Source organism: Magnolia sinica, chromosome 10 (assembly GCF_029962835.1).
Source record: "Magnolia sinica isolate HGM2019 chromosome 10, MsV1, whole genome shotgun sequence".
In the NCBI taxonomy this organism is placed as follows: domain Eukaryota; kingdom Viridiplantae; phylum Streptophyta; class Magnoliopsida; order Magnoliales; family Magnoliaceae; genus Magnolia; species Magnolia sinica.
This window is the reverse complement of record NC_080582.1, coordinates 2,348,368-2,354,274: the sequence shown is the minus strand read 5'-3', so window position 1 is coordinate 2,354,274 and position 5,907 is coordinate 2,348,368. Positions and strand designations below refer to the sequence as shown.

Sequence of the window (5,907 nt, the reverse complement as noted above, 5' to 3'; positions counted from 1 at the left end):
TATGCTAGCTGTAGTGTTGAGATTTTTTTCTAAGTTTAGTTTGCTAGCTGGGTTAAGATAACAATAGATATTATTCTGGATTTCTTCTATGTTTAGCTGCCCCTAGGATGTATCTAGACAGAGATAAATTAGTCATTTCAACTAAGTAGAAAAGCCTATAAAAGGCACCACTGTAATCGTTCCAATTCATTCAAATAAAAACACAGCAATTCAGCAGGTCTCTCTTCCTCTTTAAAGTTTTAGTTTTTTTTCATGGTGGCTGCAGCCACACGTCAGCAAGAGTTGGGGCTTTAAACCCAACCCAACCCAACCTCAGGTTAGGAATTATCAACCCAAGCCCAACCTAAGTAGCCTCGGTCCGATTATCTGAGTTGGTGGGGTTGATACATGCTAATATTTTCATTATTAAATTAGTCTATTATATTTTCAATACACGTATTATTTTTTGTACCTATAATTTTATTAATTATATATGTAGTTTTTTTTTATAATAAAGAACTTCGTTTTTTCTCAAACAAACAAGCTAAAATATAGGACAACTACTCCTTTAAAAGTCGTATTGTGTACCACACAATCTATTTGAGAGAGAGAAATCCGGTGTATCTTATTAGCATGAGTCATCAGAAATGATGTGGACCAATGAAACCCTACGGCAATGAAATTTCTTGTGCCTTCAACACAGACGATCCATACTCAATTATAATGTATAACTTATATATCAGTAGGGTTCAGGTTGGGTCGGGCAACTCGAGACCTCGACTCGAGCCGGACCCAAGTTTTATCGAATTGGTGTTTGTACAACCCAAGCTCGAGGCTAAACCCAATACATCATGCCCAAGCCTAACCCAATGTCAAGTCGGTCAAGGGTCGGTCGGGTTGAGCCCGCCGGACTTTCAGCCTTGCTGTGAATCCACCATAACGAAAGGAGATTGCAGGTGCGGTAAAATGAATGTAGTTTTGTCAATTTCAAAATACAGTATACCAATGATATAGGTAAATAATAGCGAGCGGTTTAACGTCTAACGGCATAAGCTATGGGTGAGTTTCGAGAAAATATTTAAAATCGGGAGTTTTTGGTACATGGTTAGGCGGCCATATAAAAAATTCATTAAAAACAAAAAAGAAATAGAAAAAGAAGACGACTGGAGGGTGAGTCACCGCTCAAAGAAAAAAGCTAACGAGGGGGGGAGGACGCGTCACCCCGTCACGGATTAATTAATTACATAGCATAATGATAGTGTTCTCTCGTGTAACATGTTATGGGATATTTCCTTGACCATGGGGCCCACCTTGATGCATGTTTTGTATATCCATGCGATCCATCAATTTTTTCAGATTATTTTATAAGAAAATCCAAAAAATGAAGCAGATCAAAGTCTAAAGACTATACCATAAGAAACAATGGTCACTAAACAACCATCCTTAAAAACTTATTAGGATACACACTGCAATGTTTATTTTCCATCCAACATTTAGATTAAGTCACACAAATTTGGACAAAAAGATTATAAATGTATCAGCTTGGTCCCAAACTTTTGTAGTCCCCAATGAATTTTTAGTTACGGACAATCAATCACTAATCTTTTTTATTGAGTGGTCCATCTAAGATTTGGATATATCTAATTTTTTAATTCACTATATAAAATGATCCTGAAAAAAAATGAATGAACCGAGTGGATAAAATAGATACACTATGGTGGGGCTAAAGAACTTATTCAATTCTACCTACATTGGGTGCTCATGCTACGTTATGAGAAAGAGGGGGATAAAAAAAAAAAAAAGACCTAACAAAGAGAAAGTGTCTTCTCACCTTTTCGTCGGTCGCTGAGAAAACGCGTTGTCCGACCCGAAACGAACTTTTCGAAGCTGGTTAGGTGTTACCCTATCCGTGGGGCCACCTTGATGATGTCGTTTTATACCATGTTTTCCATCCATTTTCTCGTATCATTATTTCTAACTGCAATACGAAAAATTAAGCAAATCCAAATATCGAGTGGATCATATCATTGGAAAAAAAAAGAGTAACTGAACGTTAGAAGTTTTCTATAGACTCACGAGATTTTCAACACTGGGTTAAGGATTCAAGTACCCATGGGTGGTGAAATCTGGAGTGCGTTCGTGGGTGTGTGTGCGCGTGTGAAAAAAAAGAGCTTTCCATAGATCATAAAGGTTTTGGATCAAGCTGATGTTTGTATTTTACCTTCATTCAGATATGGTTGGATCAAGCTGATGTTTGTATTTTACCTTCATTCAGATATGGTTGACCGTAAGGGTTGAATGGAATCTGCTTATGATAAGTCCTGAAAAGTTTTTAATGGTGGGCGTTCCATCATCACTGTTTCTTATGGTGTTGTCCACATGAGATTTTGATCTTATTAAATTTTTAGACCATGAGCTAAAATGAAATGGAAAAATGGATGGAAAGCATGGATATACAACACATCATCAAGGTGAGCCCCACAGTAAGATCCCCGCTGCCACTTAATCCACTCTCAAAACATTGAGTAGGGTTTCATTTTTTAAAAGTGGGTGCATTATTTATCTTATCATGCGGTCCATCTGTTATTCTTCCGTGACATTTTAAGAGTAGGAACTCAAAATTGAAGCATATCCAAGGCTAGAAGTAGATCACCATAGCAGAAGCCATGGGATTTAAATTTATTTTTTTTAGGTTAGCTTGTTGGTACACACCCATGCCAGTATGCACACTCCATGTTAGCCACCCCCATGGGAATTAAATGTATACCATTGAAAGCTTCCTCGGGGCTATAGAAATTTTCAATCCAGCTGATATTTGTATTTTCCCTTCATCCATGTCTCTGTAACCCAATGAACAAGTTGGATGGCATGTAAACATAGCTGTGGACCCTGGGAAGGTCTCAACGTACGGTAGATAGTCACTCTGCTGTTTCCTCTGATATGGTCCACTTCAACTATGGATATGCTTCAATTTTAGGGTCATCATCTAAAATAAGCTGATAAAACGAATGGATATGACGTGGATAATACATCTACATCAGGCAAATTCTAGCCCTTGATCCGGCGGTATTAATCTCCAATCAACAGCAATAAATTCATCACTACAAGAAAAATAGACTTTACCGGCAGTCAAAACCGCCGGCAAAGACCCAGAAAACTGCCGGCAAATACTTTGCCCGCGGTCAGCTAACAGCCGGTAAAGCCTCAGTCGGTAAAGGCTTTACCGGCAGTCAGGACCTTTGCTGACAGTTGTGCTGGCCGCCGCTACATAGTCAGAAGCTACGGTTAAAATCCGTAGAATAGAACGACCGTAGCCATTAGCGTCGAGCTCTTGAAAACATTACTACGGTTTATATCCGTAGCTACAGAAGTCATGGCCACTGACAATCCGTAGCCACAGTGAAATTCTTTCTTATCAAAAAGTTATTAAAAAAAAAAGGAAAGAAAAGAAAAGGTGACATACCTTGGTTAATGTCAATGATCTCCTTGTTGCCAATGATTGCCATTGTTTCCAAGGGATTGGTTTCTTCTGTCGATCTTTGGTGAGCTGTGTAGCAGTAAAAGGCATCAGCACCAGTTAGCAGTTAAAATTAGCTCACACTCCAAATCACCATTCATTGTGTTCTGAGTGGCTGTGACATGTAAAACACAGATCCGTCTTGAATTTACCTTGACATAATATAATAATGGCAGAGAAAAGGAAGTGTGCCAGTGTCACCTGTTTGAAGATAAAGCAGGGAATTTGTAAGACAATTAGAAACACTACATACACACACAAAAACAAAAAAGAAAAGATTCAAGGTCTAAGTCAGAAAATAGACAAAAGTTCCCATGGATTGGAAGATTCTAGTTGTAGAATGCAAATTGTTGCTGTTTAACCATCTGGAGAAACTGGTATCTCCAAGTCATGGACTTAGGACGCAAAAGCTGCATCTCCATGTCATGGGCCTAAAAGCCTAATCTAATCTGCAAACAAGACCAGGAAGCCTATGGAGGTTGATTATGCATATTAAGTTGTTTTGGGTGAGCGATCAGGATCATGGATTAGTGAAATCTACAGATTTCAAATCTCCTCAACTTGTTTTATAGTCAAGATTTACAGAACCTGTGGATTTACCAATTCCAACCCCCCATAAATCCATAGATTTGACAAAACAGGAAAAGAAACCACAAGGAGAAGACTCATACATCAAGTAACATCTTCATCCAATTACTTGAATAAATCAAAGTAACAAAAGAGGATCGATATAAATATGAAAACATGTATCTATCAAGTTCTGAATCCTGATAGTAGCATGATAGTCGTAAAAATAGCCTTACAGTGAGACAAATTGTACTCCAAAAAAGATTAAACAAGAAACAGTAAAAATTACTTTAGTTTGTTGTCTCAATGCCTCCAACTACCTAAAGGTTTTAAGACATACAGGAAACTCCTTTTTTTGAATGGTAATGAAATTAAATACAGGAAACTTTTGCATGGCAGGATTTTCATAAACAGACTGCAAATGGAACAATCATATCATTTACGGAGGTCATACAAATAGAGACTCACTTGAATGCAAAAGCAAATAGAAGGAGAAATATTGGAGAGGCGGATTTACACTGCAAAAGAAAGGAGCATATAGGATAAATAATCACTTTTATGTTGGGAATCTTGTTGTTTCATAAGTAATGTGTACAACATACATAGCAGAAAGGACAATTCTATTCAAAAGAAGGTCGGTCATCATAACAAAAATTACTACAAAGAAGAAAAAGACAACTGACCATAGTGGCAAATGTGACAGAGATGAAAACAAGGGAGACATTACTCAGGTTTATATCCAGCGCTGTTCCAATAGCCGTTGGTACAACTGTAAAAGAGAAAGCACATCTTTGCATCAGGCAACTGGCCTCAATACCTGACAATTCCTCCAGAGTAGTGATACAGTATTTCTTTAAAGGCTAAAGCGTGTTTTCATCAATAAGAGAGATACATAGGAGCACAGATATGAGTTACCCATAAGTGCTCATGCATGCTAACAATGGTAAACCCAAAAAAGGTAATGTGAAGGTAGGAAAACAAAAACTCAAACTCAAAACCTGAGTACGAAAAAAGGCAAAGCCAAGCATCTGCTTATTGAAAACATTTTTCTTTTTGAAAGGTAACACTACTAGGGTTTGAACCCTGGATCACCCACACACTGCACTGTCTCCGCCAGCTTCTTGAAAACATATATATAGATAGTTCTTAAGTAATTCATGATAATGAAAAAATATAGATCAGAAAACACAGGCAATGGGAAGCAGAGATAATGGAAAACCTTTGAGAAAGTAATCCCTCCATGACATTTTTACACTAGGTTACAACTTTTGAGACCAGAATCGCACGATGGCCTTGGATAAAATGGCTTGTATGCCAAAATGAATAGTATTCATCAAGAAGGGAGCTGGGAACTTCCCCAATTTATCGCCTAAGAGTGTTTTATTATACCTACTCACAGAAGAGAAGGGGAGACCTGTTTAGCACAAATCAACAAGCATAAAATTGACAAGGAAGAAGGTATGCATTATGCTCTACCCAGGAATAGTATAGATGGATCCCACCTTTTGATCATCTGAACAGTTGTTCTAGTGGACCCATCATGGATTGGGACACGTCTCAGTGCCATCTCTTCTTTCAGATGATATTTGCCATCCAAAGAAATTTTTAGTTGCATGGAATGCCCTCATTTGATGGCAGCTACATCAGATGTTTAAGATCATCCAATGAAAGATCTTCTGAGTGGCGCCCATCCACCATTTGTTCCACGATATCAGCATCTGAATCACCAAAAGGTGGGCCCAACAACATTGCGATAACATTGTATCATCACCATCATCTATCATCAACAACGCCTTATCGGGACTAGTTGGGGTCAGCTAAGGCAATAACATTTTATATTTCCT

General features: G+C 38.0%; 1 long non-coding RNA gene across 1 annotated transcript; it reads right to left on the bottom strand.

The window, feature by feature from the left end:
- Positions 1 to 4,530: 4,530 nt before the first annotated feature.
- Positions 4,531 to 5,403, bottom strand: LOC131257315 (uncharacterized). Its single transcript, XR_009177308.1, has 3 exons — positions 5,283 to 5,403; positions 4,747 to 4,832; positions 4,531 to 4,581 (listed from the first exon to the last, which is right to left on the bottom strand). It is a non-coding gene; the product is annotated as an uncharacterized LOC131257315 (long non-coding RNA).
- Positions 5,404 to 5,907: the final 504 nt, after the last annotated feature.